This window comes from Bubalus bubalis, chromosome 12 (assembly GCF_019923935.1).
Source record: "Bubalus bubalis isolate 160015118507 breed Murrah chromosome 12, NDDB_SH_1, whole genome shotgun sequence".
Taxonomy (NCBI): Eukaryota; Metazoa; Chordata; class Mammalia; order Artiodactyla; family Bovidae; genus Bubalus; species Bubalus bubalis.
Window position 1 is genome coordinate 101,173,770 of NC_059168.1, and position 16,847 is coordinate 101,190,616.

A 16,847-nucleotide genomic window follows, 5' to 3' on the forward strand; every position below is an offset into this window, starting at 1 on the left:
TTGGGACTCTACAGGAATCGCTTGCTGGCAAATATGGAATAAAGCAAAGGGACAGGGTCCCCTGGACCACCACCTTCCGTCCCCATCACCACAGAGAGACAGGGCGCATCAGAGGGCGTGGGGCGGGCCCACAGGCCTCCTCCTTCAGCCGCTCACCCACTTGTTCCACACACATTTACACACTGAGGAGCAGGACCCCCTTGTCCCCTCCAGAGAGCCCCCAGCCTTGTGGGGGGAGCCAGAAGAGTCCTCAGTGTGGTCAGCGAGCAGCCCTGGGATGGAGACATGCCCAGTACAGGTAGGGCCCTTCGGGCCGCTCAGAGCCCGCTCAGGAGGAGGGCAGCTCTTGGTGCCAGCAGGAGCGCCTTGGCACCCGGGGCCCCTGCGTAACAACCCAGCGGGCTCCTCAGGGCAGGAGAAAGGGGTGCACCTACAGGCTTCGGACATTTGACATGGGAACCGACGGAAGACATCAGAGGCAGCAAACAGGGGGCTGGTTTGGAAGAGGCCTCAGAGACCTGTGAGGGACGCCGAGGGGCCTGAACACGCCCACGTCTCCAAAGGCGCACTTCCGGCTGCCCGGGCGTGAAGCGGAGGAGAAGGTCGTCACCCTCACCCCTGGCGGCAGCGCCTTTTCTCTGGAACCAAAGGGGCACTGGGACGAGCACCTCGTGACAGACCCGCCCCCTGCTCCTGTCCCCCAGGCTGTGTCCAGGGCTCTGTTCCCACAAGAAGGTCGATCATGTCCGTTCATATACACATAGGGAAAAAAGCCAGACCCTACTCTGCTCCACACGTTCCAAATCAAGCTGGGATCAACCCCAGCCTCTGGGGGTGGGGACCAAGGTGGTCCCGGCTGCCCCGCCTCAGAGGCCCCGCTCCCCACCCGCTGCCAAGTGAGGGATGAGAAGCGTGGGCGCCAGCAAGGGTCCCAGTCCTGACAGGGGCTGCCGAGGCCTGGGAACTGCTCTCCCGCCAGCCTAGGGCCCAGGCCTCCCAAACAAAGGTGGTCCAGGGTCCCTCCTCAGCAGCGGCTGGAAAAGTATTAACTGCTTCCAGTCGTTTCTCTTCCTCAGGGGACAACTTCAGCACAGCAGGTAAAAATGCAAAGAAGCCTAGAATGGAAGACAGTTCCAGTGCTTGGGACACGCCCCCACCCTCTGCTTGTGAGCCTCCGCAGCTGCAGATGGTCTAACAGCCCACGGGGGAGGGGGGAGGCTCCGAGCGGCCTTGATAATCTGAAGTCAGGCTGGTCTAGTCAAAGCCAGAATTTCATCATCTCAGAGCCTGAAATCCAGCCCAATCGGTATCTGGTCCAATGTACGGGTGCCCATGCACAGGGACTGCAGACACCAGGGAGGGTGGCAGCTGCAGCCCCCGGGACCATTTCCCGCAGCCGGAGTGTGCGCACGACCGAAGCGCTCCACGGAGGACCCTCCAGGGTGGGAGACAGAGGCTGAGGAACAAGGGACAGACTAGATGCGATCCTAGTGCAGCTTCACAGCCCCCAAACTCAGAGAGAAAGAAGAACCCTCAGTACAGCCCGGATGAAGCAGAGCCTGGGTTCAGAGGCAGGAGGGCGCATGTGCCCCACGGGGAACAAGCCGGTGCCCACGGGTGCAGGGCCCCGTGCTCGCCGGTGCGCACCGCTCTCCACCACACCCTCCCCACCCCGCCCCCAGCCCGGCTTCCTACTCAGATGGCACGTCTCAGCATGGGCTCCTCTTCCTCCTTTTTTAAGCCAGAGCCTAGCAAATATGCTGTTTATTAGATGTGTTCACAGCTTTGATCACCAGGGAAGCAAGTCACCACAAGAGCAGAAGAAAAGACTTTCAGGCCAGCCAGTTCTGCTTGTAAAAGTGATTCACACCCTCTGGAAGAGACCAGGACCCAGGCAGCTCACTCGGAGCATTGCATCAAAGAGCTGGCCATGCCAGCTCTTGAGTAAGATGCCCTCGGTGAGGAGGTCTTGGTCATGGTCTCTTAGCCCAAGTCATACACACTGACTCTTTCCTCTTGGGAGGTGGGATTATGGGTGGAAGTTTTTAACCAACAGCTACTGAAGAACTCGTATTTCCATGATTGCTGGAGTTGCCAACATTTGGCTAGAAAGCGCTGCAAGGGGATTTTCTGAAATCAACAAGGGTTCCCAGTTCTCACAGAAGTTATACCTTTACGGCCTGTGATAAATAACAGATGGCCTCACAATATGTACTTTTAAAGACAGCTCTTCAGTGGTGCTGGCCCCTTCCCTGGATCTTGGATACAGCCAAATGACATTCCTCTCTTTCCAAATTCTCTCTCTTACTCAGAAGTCTACCAAACCTACCCCACCCTAGTGAGTGCCTTTAGGAAAAATCCAGTTGTCTCATTCTAGAATCCTCAGGGCAGGAGACGGTGTGCATTTTTTGAGAAGGAATCTCACTTTCCCCTGTTCTCCCTCAGCAGCCGTATCCTTGAAGTCTCCTAGAATTGAAGCTCTTTTTAAAGGACCAAATCTATGCATAAGAGGCGGCTTCCTGCAGGCCTCTATCCTGGCAGCCTGGGGGGAAGAGCACACACAGGCCGTATGGGGAGAAGGCAGAGACTTGTGGTCTCAAAGTCAGCTGTTCGCAAGTAACACTCACTTTTCTGCCGAAACCAGGCTGAACACCGAGTCCAGGCCCTAGCCCTGCGCACAGCGCGCTCCTCCCACAGCCAGATGCTGGGCATTTGGTCCCACAGCAGGTCTGTGGTTTAACAGGAATGGAGGCCCTGCCCTTGAGTAGTTTACAAGTGAACAAGGAAGTAAAGCCATACACCCAGGGCTCCACCACACAGCAGAGCGAGACAACTGCTAAAGAAACAAGGGGTTTACTTCCTAAGAGACCCACAAAACTCTTAGAAGGAAGCCCTAGAGCTGTAAGCCTAGAAGACACGCAGACTTCAGCTGTGAAAAGTGCAAAGGGATGAGGGCTGATCTGGGTGAGAGATGAACTGAGTAAGCCCTGGCCACATGGGGTGGGAGGGCAGACACGTGGCCGATCCCTCCTGCTGATGATTACTCAGGTCACAACCCACTGAGAGGTCCCAAAACCAATTTCCTGGATGAAAGCATAAAATGTGATACAAACCATCTGAGGCCACTGCAGACAGTAAGGCTAAACGCTTCTTGAGACTTATTTCAGTTACGACCATCTTGAGATGCTGAAGATCCCACTCCCTGGGGAGCATGGGGGGCGGGGGAACTCTCTAACTGGGACAAAGAGGAGCTACGGCTCGGGGTCCTGTACGGGCCATCGAGACCACAAAGCTAGTCTTGACCAGAAGTGGCCTGGACCGTGGCTGAGCTCCCCGACCTAGGTCTGGAACTAAGAATCAGGCACAGGGGCAGTGCCAACAGGTGCGTCGCTTCTGAGGCAGAGGGGTCAGCAGTGCGCAGGCTTTTCTGACCACCTAGCATGGTAAGAAACGTTTTACTTTGTGATCAAGTACACAGAGTATATTACAAATCCTGAACGTGTTCAAGTCTTTCTCACTTTTCAATCCCTTGAGGTGATTCTCAGTCTTCCATGAGAGCGAAGAATTGAGGGGAGGACAGTGGGGCAGACAGTGGCACCGCCCTGACCTGGAGCTGCTCAGAAGGCGGGCTCTGCACCCAGCCCTGACCTTGTGGGGCAGGGTCTCTAGGGAAGGGACCCAGGGACTAGGGCTCAGCCAGTCCTCCAGGCAACTCTGCAGCATGATCAAGTTTGAGAAGCACGGTGTTTGAGGATGAAGGCCTGGGGGAAAACAGTGAAGCTGTTAAGAAACTCCAAATAGTGGGCCAAAGAACGGGAGGGGTGGACAGCAAGCCTAGCAAGGCCAAGTGCACACAGGAAGTGACAGAGGCAGGTGGACCCTTGACTCTGACAGAAGGGGAGGGTCTCATCTCAGAACATGCCTCAGGACAAGCCCCTCCGGATGGGGAGAAAGACTGATAAACTCGAGGCCTGCGGGCGGGGCCCAACCTCCAACCAGCGCCCCCAGGCAAGAAACTCGGGCTAAGCCAGGTCTCCTTGGCTACACTGTGAGTCAGAGCAGGAGTAAGACAATGAAAAAAAACGGAACCAACCACATGCAGAGTTCTTGGGATACCGTATTCCACCCAGAACTGGTGGACCAAAGTGATCCATCATTGCTCTTCCTTCCGTTAATAATGCCGTGCTTCCTTACAGGAGGCATCTACTTTGGTGATGTCTCTGCCCTCAAGTAAACTGTTCTGACAGTGATTCTCAAGAGGGTAGAGAGGTGGGCTGAAGACAGGGCACTGGTCTAAAAAGGTATAAACAAGACACCTATACACATCTGCACTTGCAGCCAGAAGCAAGCTGAAAGGAGACAGGCCGAGGTGTCTGAGTGACAGTTAGGGCTGCGGGTGACAGGCCCCCACGCTGCTTGGCCCTCGAGGCTGGAGGTCACACTGCCCCCAGCCCGTGAATGCATTGTTTCTTTCATGGAAAGGGAAGAATCTTTATTCTATTTAAAGTGCTGGCACATACGAAGACGAAAGGCGCATTTAAGATGGGAAACCTCCTATTTCCCGGAGAGCAAGCAAAGGGACTGCCCAGGACCAGCCTCCCCAAATACAGATCCTCCCAATGTGACAGCGAGCGGGGTGCTCCCATCACCCAGGCTCTGTGTCTCCAAAAACCCGCGCCTCGGAGTGAAGGGGACGAAAGAAAGTCTGGTGGTGTTCAACTGAAGCTCCTGAGAGCCACCAAGTGACTGCAAAGGAACACATGTCACTTCATTTCTTGCAGGACGTGTGGGTCCATCTTTTACCCATCGTGACTTAAATCTCCTAAAAGACAGCTTTTGTTCTGCAACTTGTGTCTGCCAGCCACAACGTCCTCAGAACTAAGCACTGTAGTACAAATACACAGCTTCCAAAAAACTCGTGGATATGTTTGCAAACTGTGCAAAAATCAGTGGACTGAATCTGTAAATGGGTCTACACGCTGCAGAAAGTTTGGCACATTTTTAAGGCCACCTTTTCAAATGTTTTTGGTTCCAACTTTCTTTACAAACTGAAACACCACCACAGAGAAGGGATCAAAATAGATTTAGTTTCTTTGCAATAACAGTATTTTTGTATTCTTTGTGGTAGAGGCTGAGAATAGTGTTTTTAAATTTCTCATCAAAACAAAAATACTAGCATGGAACTGTGTGTCCTGCAGCTCAGCTGAAGGCCGAGCAGTACGGGGCTCGCACGTTATCTCCAACATTCATTTCTGAGGCGGTGAGCCAAAGCCAACCACGCAGAGGCCAGTTCTGGAATGCTGAACCAGGCAGCCTCTTGCATCCAATCTCACGGCGCACTGTTCAGCTTTAAAACTGATCTCCTACTTAGAGAAGCCCACCTCGTAGAGCTCAGCTCACACCTCTGTGCAGTACAGCTGGCCCTGTGCCAGCTCCCCACAGCCTGAGAGGCCACCCTCTGGGCCTCTGCCCAGGGACAAAGACTCTGGAGCTCCACATGCGGGTCAGGAAACACTTCTCTTCTGCGTCATGTCCCCCTTCTAGGGCCCGAGCCACACAGGGCCCATGGCACTAATGCGGCTCTGCTGGCTCGGGGGTGGCCGGAGCCTAGGGAGGTGCAAACTGACGGCAGCCATCTGGTGAGGGTCAACAACCCGCGACACGGCCCCTCCTGCTCCTACCTTAAGGCCACAAGTCAAAGAGAGTGCCCTTGAAGTGAGGTCCAGCCTGGGCTGGCTGCCAGCAGACCCCCGGCCCACCCCCTCACTCCTCTTCAGAGGGAGAGGAGCCCCGTGGAGATGACGACCGCACGAGGGGAACATGGCACAGAGAGCTTTTCAAACCCCTGACTCCTCGAGGCCTGGGGTGCAGCGGTGTCAGACAGACAGGGTACCAGTGCCGAAGGGTGACGGGGATGGGAAGTCCGAGACATCGCTACAAGGGTGACAAGTTCTACAAATGCCAGGCCCAAGTCCCAAGTCACTCAGCATAGGGCGATGAATGATGGGACCTCGGCCTGGGTCTCCCAGAGGTGGACTGAGGCAGGGTTCAGGTGCGAGCAGTTTCTGTGGGGGGACCGCCAGTGGGAGGTGCAGGGGACGAGGGTGGGAGACAGGGAAGCAGAGGGCGTCATGGAAAGGTGCGCATCAAAGCCCGCTTTCATGGTGGGCAGCCACGCTCAATGGACACGAACTCCAGCAAACTCCGGGAGGTAGTGGAGGACAGTGGAGCGGGGCGTGCTGCAGTCCATGGGGTGGCAAAGCGTCGGACACAACTTAATGACCAAACAACACTCACAACCACGTTCAATCCTGCAAGGCATCCGGTTTACACTGAAGCCTGAAAGATTCACTGCAGTTGGCCAGATTTTCCTTTTCTTTCTGGGGAGCAGTGCTCCTGGGAGAGGGCAGGGCATGTTTAGAAGGCCAGGGTCGGCAGGGTCAAGGTGAATCAGGAGACTTGACAGAAGGTCAATATGGAGAGGTGGGTCCTGCCGGATCAGGGAGCCTGAAGCCCCCGAGGCTGCTGGGAAATGCGTTTCCCAGCAGGTAATGCAGCAGAGGGCTCAGCGCGGGCTTTCTTCACTTGCTACAGAAGCTAAACACGGTCCCCAACAGGGTGAGACGCCAGCCACCCTGAGGCCACCTTCCTTTCCATGAAGAGATTCATTACCAAGGGACTGGTGGTCTTGCTGTCTAGACAAAGTGAATTCCCCCAACCCTGTCTTAACACAAATTGCAACCAGGCAAAATCCAAGTCTGCAGCACGGCCGACCTGTCTTTAGGCCGCGAAGACCACAGGAAGTGGGAGCAAACAGGAACTGAAGGCAGCTGTTAACCCAACCTGTTTCACACCACATTTGCTTAAAATAGCCCAGAGTTTACTGAGTGCTCACTATGCCAGAAAGTAATGTAAAAACCACTTTATAGATGAAGAAACTAAGGCTCAGAGAAAATAACTAGGCCCAAAGTCACTCAGCGACTGGGGAAGTGGCCTGAACTCAGACTCTGCTCACTTTGCGGCCAGCTGACTCAACCACGACACCAAAGTGTTGTCCTTAAGCATTATCAGTGACTGAGTCTTTCTGAGTGGGAAGCTACTAGGGAGGAGGAGGCAGGGTGATGGAAAGTGAAACAGTGTGCACGGGAAACACCTTCCATAACCTCTTTCTGCCCAAACTGAATAGCTTCTGCTCCAAGCCTGGCTGCCTGTCAGACATCCTTACCTATCCCAGCCAGAGAAGGCAGAGAAGGGCTGTGTGTCAGAAAGCCCCGGAGCTCCGAGGTCCATCCAGAGTGCTCCACCAGAAAAGGGAGCCTTCCCACACTGTTGACGGGAATGTAAGTCGGCACAGCCACTGTGGAAAATAGTCTGGAGGGCCCTCAAAAAAACTGAAAAAGAGAGTTGTTGTATGATCCAGGAATCCCACTCCTGGACATACGTCTGAACAAAACTATTTGAGACGATACATGCACTCCTATGTTCACAGCAGCAATATTTAATATCCTATTAAATCCTGTACATGACTCATTCACAATAGCCAAGGCCCGGAAACAACCTAAACGCCCATCGACCAGTGAACAGACAAGGAAGATGCGGTGCACACACAACAGAACATCACTTGGCCATAAAGAGAGTAAAATAATGCCATTTGCAGCAACAAAGATGGTTCTAGAGATTATCACACTGAGTCCAGAAAGAGAAAGACAAATACCGTATTTGTCTACATCTTTGTGGAATCTAAAATATGACACCAATGAACTTACCTATGAAACAGAAACAGATTCCCAAGCACAGAGAAGAGAAAGAGACTTGTGGCTGCCAAGGAGGAGGGTGTGGGGGAGGGATGGATTGAGAGCTTGAAATTACCAGATGCAAACTACCATATATAGGATGGATACACAACAAGGTCCTCCTGCACAGCACAGAGAACGACACTCAACATCCTGTGATAAACCATAAGAGCAAAGAATATGAAAAAGGAGGTACAGAAAAAGATACATGTACAACTGCATCACTTCAGCAGAAATCAACACAACACTGTAAATCAACTTTAAATTATAATTTAAAATTTACAAAGTTATTCTTAAAATAATTCAAATTTTTGTAATTTAATAAATTACAAAAAAAGTGCCCCACTATTCCAAGTTCAGTACCAACCACACAGTGTGGAGATCACCTGTGTGGGTGGCCAACTTTCCTGGGAGGCAGGGTCCCATCCACAGCTGACCAGGCACCAGGGCTGTGCTAACATCTCTCAGACGCTCAAGAGACATCAAGGACACACCCGGCAATGACGCGAGGCCTCTCCTCAGCTCCCAGACAAACCACCCCTTTGATGGGCAGCAGATACTGTCACAAACGGGCACTGGCCACAGGCACTTTTGCAAGAGTAACTAACAAATATCTGGAACAACATCTCTCAGCCTCTGGTTCTGCCCAGAGTTGTCTTTCTTCCTAAGAAAGAAACTGGGGAATGTGGTCACCAGAGCAGTCCGCTGATTTAGAGACATCGGAGTACATTTCTCTTTCCTGGAAGTCAGAAAGTGGGAGGAAAGGTTTGGCTTTTAATGTCAGTTCTGCCACTAATTAGTTTTGTCAGTGAGGTAAGGTGCAGCTTCTTCAAATCTCTTGTCTCATCTGGAAAACAAGGGCAATCCGCCTAGATGATGGTTCTCAAAAGCGGGCCCTGACCCACCAGGCGCAGCAGCCCCACCCAGGATCTCCTGGGCCCCATGAATGCGGGCTCTGGGGGTGGGCCCAGCAATGTGCTTTAGCTGCCTTCCACGGGATCCTGATGCACACCAAGTCTGAGACCCACAGGCCAGCTGATTCCCCTTCTTTCTTCATTGGTTTATAAGACCACTCTTCTTTATCCTTTTCCCACCTGCCATGCTACAGACTTCATGGATCCAAAGAAACACTCACAGAGCATCTACTGTGTGCTAGGGGCCGCCTGGGGAACAAGACCAGGTGTGCTCTGGGGCAGGCAGGCAGGTGAGCAGGCTCTACAACGTGCACGGTGGACATGCACAGGGCTTCTTCCCAGTACTTTGCTGGATCAGCAGCACAACCCTATTTTCCAGCAACTTTCCTCTTTAACCACAATCTTCCTCCAAAACTTACTACACTTTAAAAACTAAAGTGTGCATACAAGCAGAGATGCAAGGTGCCAGCAAATAAAATATTATTATATGGCTATTGATGAAAGAACTGGATTATGTAATGCCCAATTACAAAATAAGCACGGGAAATCCACTGGAAAATTTCTTGAAGGATAGAAAAGAATAACAGTGATAACATTTCTTCCCTCCTAAAACTATTTTAGTGACTCACAGTGTTTACAAGTCTTTATTTTATTTTAGGCACAAATAAACACCAAGTGACATTTTTAGCAGTCCATTTTGCTTCAGGAGGTATACGCAGGAAATGAAAAAGCAAAAACAAAAGCTAAAATGCTCTACCCTAAGGGGAAAGACGAAACCCAACTACCATAACATTAAAAACAACTAAAATAAGCTTCTTCCCTTATGTCTAGTCAAAGTCGCTCAGTCGCATCTGACTCTCTGTGACCCCGTGGACTATACAATCCATGGAATTCTTGAGGCCAGGATACTGGAGTGGGTAGCTGTTCCCTTCTCCAGGGATCTTCCCAACCAAGGGATCAAACCCAGGTCTCCCACATTGCCTCCAGGGATCTTCCCAACCAAGGGATCAAACCCAGGTCTCCCGCATTGCAGGCGGATTCTTCACCAGCTGAGCCACAAGGGAAGCCCCCACCTTAAGCCTAAGGGTCCTGCTAAAAGCACGTGCCAGGAGCTTTTTTTTCCTTCCCGCTTGGTCCAAGGGACCAGGGAGGTGGAATGAAACCTGGTCAGAAGGCAGACAAACAGCCCAGATGCTGCTGCTAAGTCGCTTCAGTCGTGTCCGACTCTGTGCGACCCCATAGACGGCAGCCCACCAGGCTCCCCGCCCCTGGGATTCTCCAGGCAAGATCATTGGAGTGGGTTGCCATTTCCTTCTCCAATGCATGAAAGTGAAAAGTAAAAGTGAAGTCGCTCAGCCGTGTCTGACTCCTAGCGACCCCATGGACCGCAGCCTATCAGGCTCCTCCATCCATGGGATTCTCCAGGCAAGAGCACTGGAGTGGGGTGCCATCGCCTTCTCCCAGATGCTGCAGAGCTCATCTTCAACACTGGCTGCACCAAGCCCACAGACACGCTCCAGGAGGGCTCCTCAATCAAAATTACATCACAGGATTTGATCCCAGAGCAGAAGCAGAAATCAGAGATCTCATGCAGGGTGTGCCACGGGTCAACAAGCTCTCCTCTCCATTAGTTAAAACCTGTACCTAATAATTAACACCCACAGCTGCTTCTACTCAGAAGTAGGACCAAAGCAACTCTTCCCAGGCAGGTATTTATTTAGGCAACACTAAACATGTAACTAATAAGACAGTTTAAAAGAGAACATGCTCAAAAGCTTGGAGCACAGTATTTTCTGTGACTGAGCCAAGATCATCTGGTTCTTAAATCTCCTAGCAGCAAAAGTAAAAAGGTAAAAAAGCTGGGTTAACTTTGGACTATCCAGACAAAATGAACCAACTCAACAGACGAGAGGTTCTTTTCCTGGTACAACATTCTAGAAAGAATTTTAAAGGGGATGTAAAAGAACACCGTGAATTGAGTCTTCAATCTTGGATTTACAAGATCTACAATGCTCTTCAAACAACCACTTAATATCTGCTATCTATTAAAAAATCAATAACCCAATAACTTTCTATTGGTGAAGACACTTCTGAGGAATGTAAGCTACTAACACAGCCTGGTGTATTGCTTCCAGGAGCTCCAGCTTAATATAGAAATAACCTTAAAAAACTTAATGGAAATGGGGTATTTCCTCACCTATTTTTGGCAGAAATGAGATGGCAGTCCGAGGCCTACCCTCAGCGTGGTCCCAGTCCTGATGACTAAGGCCTGCCCCAGGACTCTCAGCACTCCCGGGGCGAGCTGGGACTTTGGGTGAAAAAAAACCCAATCAGATGGTGCACCTGCAGGCCGGCCCCCACGGAGGCTTCGGGAGGAGAACCAGCCACCCACTTCCTCCTCCGAGAAGCTCTCTTCAAAGCGCCCCACATTCAGGCAGGCAGCCAAGATGACACAGGGGGGCTGGAGGTTTGGCTTTACCATTGTCCCTCATTTTTGGTAGGTGAAGTGGACAGGTCTGGAAGGGCAGGAGCAGGGCAAAGAGGGCAGCAGGCATAAGACGGGTCCAGACGTCTGGGGTCCTTCAGATGGGGGAACGGCACTGATAGAAAGGAGTGGACACGAACATGGCCCAAGTGTGGGGAGTGGGAACCCCACTGAGGCTCAAGGGAGAAGTCGGGCCCAAACCTCAGCCCTGGACAAGAAGGGGGCATGCAGGCAGCAGTATGAAGGATGGATGGGTCATGGCGCCCTGGAAGCTGAGGCGGACTGCAGAGAGGACATGCATGAGGTCAGCCCGTGCGAAGTGTCCATCCCTTCCATTGTGACCACAGCAACATCCTGAGCAGGACGTCTCTTATCGGGGTCCTGCCAGAAATACCTTGTTAGACCACAGAAATGACTTCAGGACCACTTTTGGATTTGCCGGGTGAGGCAAGAAGGGAACTGGAGACGAAGCTAACGGGGCTGAGCTCAGACGCGCCCTCAGGAGGTGAGCTGCTGCTGGGTTGTGTGATCGCCCCGAGATCGCCCCGCTTTCCGGGACCACCTGAGGAGCAGAGCAGCAGGAGGAGCCCTCAGGCTGAAGTCTGGCGGTAACCAGGCAGGGACAAGGCTGCGGTCAAGCCTGGCTCCACCACTAAGTAGATCTGAAAACCTGGACGTTAGTTTAACATCCCTGCTAGCAAAAGGGAGACAAGCAGTAGCACCCCCTGCAAAGGGTTACTGTTATAAAGGAAAGAATATGTATTTATGTATAAGAGAAGTAAACTCTCTTACACAAGTGACCACATCCCTACAGGTCTGACAACTTCTGGCCTCTTTGGCTTGGGCAAAACAATGGCAAACACAGAGCGACATTTTTAGCGTCTATTTTGCCTCGGGAGGTATTACACACAGGAAATGCAAAAGCAAAAACAAACGGTAAAATGCTGTACCCTAAGAGGGAAGGCCTTCTAGAGCTTCTCTGACTTTATATTTAAAAAAGAGGGGAGAGGGGCTCCCCTGGTGACTCAGTGGTCAAGAATCTGCCTGCCAACGCAGGGGACACCAATTTGATCCCTGAGCCAGGAAGATCCCATGTGCCACGTGGCAACTGACCCCCTTGAACCGCAACTACTGAGCCAGTGCTCTGGAGCCCGGGAGCTGTGACTACTGGGCCCTCGAGCCCATGCTCCACCGCTCCACAGTGGACAGCAGCTGTGCTCACCGTAACTAAAGCAAGCCTGCATAGCGGCGAAGACTCAGCACAGCCATAAACAAACCTTAAAAAAAGCAAGCAGGCAAGCAGGGGGAAATACTACACAAACACATCTATGTACTTGACACATATGCAAACCTTTCTGAACCATCTGAGTGTCACGCATCAGTGGGTCCCTTAAATACTTCAGTGAGTAGCTCCTGAGAACAGGGATATATTCCACATCACCGCAGTGCAGGGCCTGGCTTCGTACAATGTAACACAGATACAACACCCTTATCTAAGTCACCATTCCCAATTCTGTCAAGTGACCGAACTAAGGACAACTTCTGAGAAGGAAACAACCCACTGCAGACTCCCAGGATTCGCCTGGATTTTTATAATGCTAAGTATGAACCAATAAAAAGTGGTGTAAACGCCTATGTTTTGTAGTGTAATAGTTTTCTGTTGCTGAGTAACCAGAAGCATGCACATATATTAGTGTGCAGTTTCTGTTGGTCAGGGTCCAGGCACAGCTCAGATGGGTCCTCTGCCAAGGCTGCAGTTGAGGTGTGGGCAGGGCTGATGTCTCATCTGGAGGCCTGACCAGGGAAGCGTCTGTGTCCGGTCTCCCTCAGGCAGCAGGCAGAAGTCGTTTCCCGGCAGCCACGGACTAAGGGCCGCTGCTTCCGGCTGAGTGCAGGCTGGAGGCCACCCTCAGCTCCTTGACATACACGGCCTCTGACTTCTCCAAAGCTCGCAAGGGAAGATGTCTCTAGTCTGTCTTAGAAAGACAGTCTCCTGTAACAGAGGGACACCCCACCACCTCTGCTACATTCTCTCGGTTAGAAGTGAGTTAGGGTTAGGGTTAGAAGTGAGTCGCAGGGCCATTCACACTTAAGGATTAGACAAAATGTGTGAACACCAGGAGACAATCATGAGGGCCACCTGAGGGTCTGTCTGCCACATGCTTATAGCCCCTGTACAATTATAAAATCAAATTAAATTTATAATTCACAACATTTATGTTAACAACACTGGTTTAACACCTGGGCAATGGTTTCTTAATGCATCACCAGCTACAATGTGAACACGGTATGGAAAGGCGGGGTGGTGTTCTGGGTTCAAGACACTTAACCAGGTCAAGACGACGATGCATGCTTACCACTGTTCTCCACTGAAATCAAGATGACATCATTTTAGGGCTTCCCTGGGGGCTCAGTGGTAAAGAATCCACCTGCCAAGGCAGGAGACACAGATTCGATCCTGGGAGACGCAGCCGCTGAGCTTGTGTGCTGTGACTGCTGAGGCCCGTGAGCCCTAGAGCCCGCGCTCTGCACCAGGGGATGCCACGGCAATGCGAAGCCGGCACACCACGAGAGGGGAGCCCCTGCTCTCTGCAGCTAGAGAGAAGCCCGCACAGCAACGGAGACCCAGCACACCAAAAATGAATAAACAGATAAAGAGCTTTGAAAAAGATGACATCATTTCAGCTTTGCAGGTAGTGCAATGCATCGTCTGCACGTCAAGTCGACCTGTTCTCTAATCGGCCCACCACAGCTGAAGCACAAAGAGCAAACGAGGGGCGCCATTAAGCGCAGATGAATTCAATTACGTGCACTTGAAAAACAGAAAGGGGGAGGGAAGAAGGGAAAAGGAGAGGATAAATACTTCAGGCAAACCACTCTCCATTTCTGTCAAGAGCGTAAGACCCCAGGTACAAGTTAAGACACGAGAGGTCAAACGATGGTCTCCGAAGCTCCTTCACGCCTTCTGTGGTGTGAACGCCTCACCTCACCAGCGGGATTCTGGTATTTAAGGATGACAATGTTCTTTTTACCACATGGTGCCCAAACACAAAATGAACCTCTCCATTTGCTCTAAAGCAGGAGTCAGCAAACTTTCTTTAAAGGGCAAAAGAGTTAAGTATTTCCCACTTTGTGGGGCATAAGGTCCGTTACACTACTAGACTCTGCCATCTTCACGGGAAAGCAGTACAGATGACGTGAAAAAGAACAGGCGTGGCTGTGCCCACGAAACTGTTCACACAAACAAGGAGCCACGAGGACCAGACCCCGGAGTGCTGGTTTGCACACCTCTGGTCTAAAGAGACAGCAGTCTGTATCCACGCTGCAAGTTCAGCTCGCTTTGCTGGCCTCCTACAGGGATTCTCCAGGGTAACTTGGCTATGCACGATTGCTGTTTTCTGTTCTTTTGTTCAAATGCAACTCCTCGGTCTGTAGAAGATGCAGCCCCACTGCATAACAGCCCAGCACACAGAACCATCACGTGGGCCCTGAAATCAAAGGCAAGCCACCACCCGGACTATTGACACACAATAGCTCGGCTCCTGCTGGCAGAGCAATTGTTTCCTGACCTCCCTAGACCTCCAGAACAGGTGACTGAGTTAGAGCTCCTCTGCACTGCAGGGTAAGTTGACCTCCCCTCTCCTCCTCTAGGCAGCAAGAGGGGCCTTTGCTCCCAGGGCTCTGCTCAGTGCTGGACACACTCGAAGTTCTCAGTAACATTTGCTGAATGAAGTAAAACGTCAGAGCCCACGATATGCCTCCTCAGCCCCAGATACTTCTCATTCATGGCCCTTGAACGTAATGACACAGTTGTACTAGAATTATTTAGTCGAATTATGAATGGGGTATGAATGGGGGTGAAAAGGAAGATACAAAATTGAAAACATTTCGACTGCTGAGGTTCAAAATTGTACCAAGATAATAAAATCGCCAATAGTATCAGTTATGTTAAAACAAACTGCTGGCCTCTGGCTTCTTAAAAATACTGGAAAATTTGAGAACCATCAATTAATAACCAATTATTATTATTATTTTTTTTTCCCCTCTGATTTTATTTTTATTTTATTTTTTATTTTTTTTTAATTTTATTTTATTTTTAAACTTAACATAACTGTATTAGATTTGCCAAATGGCCAACTGAATGTCTTGCAGAGGGAATTCTATTCACCTCCTCCCCACCCCCAACCACCAAAAGACTGTTCTCAACTATGTTCCCTTTAGAATTCATGTTTTGAAACGTTGTGAGTGAAGTGATACTCAGATTTTTCTTTTCTTTCTTTTTACAATTTTTTGCCTGTGTTGTGTGGCATACAGTATCTGAATTCCCCAACCAGAGATGGAACCCATACCTCCTGCAGTGGAAGCATGGTGTCTTAACCAAGGACTGCCAGGGAAGTTCTGGCTTTTTTTTAACTGGCAGGAAAGACGACACACAGAGGGGCTTTAATTGGCTACACTCCAGTATAAAACAAAAAGTAAAAAAGAAAAAAAAAAAAAAAAAACACGCATTTTAGCCATTTGTACAACCACCTTCCTATTTAGAACTCAGAGCCTGCCCAACCCCCAGGTTGGTGCCAAGGACAGCCAGCTTAAACGTAGATGGTAAACACTTAATGGCAAGTAGGAGACCCTCTCTCCTCTCCCTCCGTGCCATCCATCCCAGGACCTCTCCACCCCAAGCCTTAAAAGGTGCTGGTTTTTTTTAATATTTATCTGGTGATGCCAGGTTTTAGTTGTGGCATGTGGGATCTAGGGGTTCCCCTAGTAGCTCAGCTGGTAAAGAATCTGCCTGCAATGCAGGGGACCCCGGTTCAATTCTAGTTCTCTGGCCAGGTACTGAAGCGGGGCCCCCTGCACTGGGAGTGCAGAGTCTTAGCCACTGGCCCGCAATACCCTTTCAGCTGCCTGTACCAGCGTCAGCCACCCACATGAGCACACTCGACACAGCAGTTCCCCAAGAATCACGCGAGGCCCTCGTGGACGGAGGCTTCCTGGGACCTCCGAATGGAAAACACTCTCACTAGGAGCCCAACTGCCCATGAAAAGAAGTAAAAATGACCCACAGCCAGGTCTCTTCTCCCCTCTGAAGGTCAGGACGTGTGCGGTTACATCCCGGGACAGAGCTACCTTGAGGAGACAGTGCTGGCGACGCCACGCCAGGCAAAAGGCAGGCCCTTCAAGATGGACGTGGAACACTGCCTCTCCAAGTCAGTCCCTTTAAAAGCTCCCAAATCCTATAAGTCAAGAACTTTGGGGAGAACTGAGTCAATCAGTCTGAGTTTGCAAACACCTGCAATCAGTGGTTTTGACTCCTATGGTAATAAAAATAGAGAAAGCCCTGAAAGAAGCACAGTTCACTGTTTGTATGTAAACCGAGTAAACAACAGCAGGATTCCCCCCGTGCTCATCTCAGTGAGCGGCGGCCACTCGTGGACATGAGCCCAGAACCTGGCCGTCTTCCAGCTGCTTCCACCCTGCCACCCCACGCCCGCCGCCGCCAGGGCCTGTGTACCTGCCTTTCTGAGTAGCCAGGGGCTCTGTCCCGCTGCCACCGCCTGCGGGGACAACTCACTCAGCCTCCGAGTCCACTCCCGCCCATTCCAGTACATTCTTGCACCAAAGTCAGGGTCATCTTCAAGCACGAATCCAATCTCT

The 16,847-nt window shown here is 51.2% G+C and overlaps 1 protein-coding gene across 18 annotated transcripts in view; it reads right to left on the reverse strand.

Annotated features, from left to right (window-relative positions):
• RAPGEF1 (Rap guanine nucleotide exchange factor 1) overlaps positions 1-16,847 on the reverse strand; it is a 137,442-nt gene that overhangs the window by 75,215 nt on the left and 45,380 nt on the right. The window contains exon 1 of one of the 18 annotated variants that reach the window (XM_025261898.3): positions 10,905-13,528. The exons of the other annotated variants lie outside the window; for them this stretch is intronic. The gene's annotated coding sequence lies outside the window, so the exon portion shown is untranslated. Of the gene's footprint in view, positions 1-10,904; positions 13,529-16,847 lie in introns of those variants that run through there. 18 annotated transcript variants of the gene reach the window in all.